This window comes from Adiantum capillus-veneris, chromosome 22, assembly GCF_014529385.1.
Source record: "Adiantum capillus-veneris isolate H3 chromosome 22, ASM1452938v2, whole genome shotgun sequence".
Classification (NCBI taxonomy): Eukaryota; Viridiplantae; Streptophyta; class Polypodiopsida; order Polypodiales; family Pteridaceae; genus Adiantum; species Adiantum capillus-veneris.
The window spans coordinates 124488029-124489715 of NC_140952.1; positions in this window are offsets into that span (position 1 = coordinate 124488029).

Here is a 1687-nt window from a genome sequence, read left to right on the forward strand (position 1 = left end):
GTTTGCTCTGAGGTTGCACGATAGGTTGATGCATCTTTTGCCGACAGTCAGGAGATGAATGTGGCTGACATGCCTTGTCAGTCAGAGATGCCTATTGCTAGGGATATATATGTTGATGCATGCTCCGTAGAGCTAGCAGGGCCCGCTAACATTGCATCGACATTCGGTGGTCTCATGTATGAGATGCTAATCTTGAGACCGGATATCGCAGCTGTAGTGGGAGCATTTACAGTTGGGGTTGTCAGTCGTTTGTTGACTGATGATGGCATAGTGCACAAGGAAGATATGCAGGTATTGCGTACATACTTGCAGTACGTGTGCGGTACGTCTGGTGGTGTATGGACTTACACGGGAGCAGGACAGCCGGATGCACACGATCACAGCCAGCCAGTGGGCATCAGTTGAGAGTGATTTTCTCTCTCCTTTTGTAGTCTTTAGACTAGGTTCCCTTGCTTAAAGGCACAGTCGCCTTTAAGTGGGAGGTTGTTGGGGTATAGGTGCCCGTGCCTTGCCCGGCCGCCCAGAGTCTGGGCGCCCACTAACTTGTATACCTTATACATAGCATAAGTGTATAGGGGGCTGCTCACTCATTGAGTCTCCCCACCCATATCTGTGTTTCGTGTGTCTCCTTCTCTCTCTCACTCTCCGTTTGTGGTGCTCTCCGATCCCCTTCATAACCTAGCCTTGATTGAGATATCGGACAATACGTCCCTTGATTTGCTAGGCTATTTCCTTCAATTCTTAAGATATAGATTGCCCAAAGGAATCAAAGCATTCCTTGCTCAAAGGAACGAGGAACTTGTTATCAACTAGCTCCATAAATAAGAGGGTAAGCTCTTCCACATCAATATCCCAAAAGGATATGGGGATGTAATTTAGACCTTTAATCAAACATTCCTTGGTTGCATGTGTTTTTGACAATATTTATGTTGCTTCTCTAGAAATGCCCACCGTTTTGCTAATGTAACTTTTGTATGTTGTACATGTATACATGCATTCATCCCCCATATAATTTCTCTAGAGTATCAAGCGTTGAAATGAGTGAAGTTGTGGCATGTCAAATTAATCTCAAAGATGCTTTATATTGAGATGTGAAGTAAGAGGGTTACATTGGATGTCATGTGTTGATGAGAGGACCTCAATTGTGATTTAGATTAATGTGAATTAGAGGTGAAGTAGTGGTGAGCTACATGTGAACTCCACGAGCATTACATCTTTGGAGGTGAGAGCTAGAAGTGAACTCGATGTAAACCCAAAGTAAACTAGAATCATGGACAAGCTGATAGTAATCATCATAATGCTACCGACTCGTTCATTGGTAAAGCATTCCACTTGGAACTTGTGAGTTTGCCCTCAGGCCTATATCCCACGAGGTATCAAAGAAAGTGGGAGCATTGGGATATACGATGACAAATTGGGGTTTGAAACTCAAAATGCAATAGCACCCTTGGATGGCGTCCGAGTTCTCTTTTCTGGTTCACGTTTACTTTTCTTTGCGATGTCCGAGCTTTTCTGGTTTAGATTTAGTTTTCGACGTCGATATGCTTTTTTGGTTCAAATTTAGTTTTCCATGTCCGAGTATGGTTTTTTAGTTTAGATTTAGGTTTCCCTATATATATCACTCTCTGTTTTGCCTCATATGCCATCGAAAGCCACGAGTGCATATGTCATTCGTCTCACAAAGGAG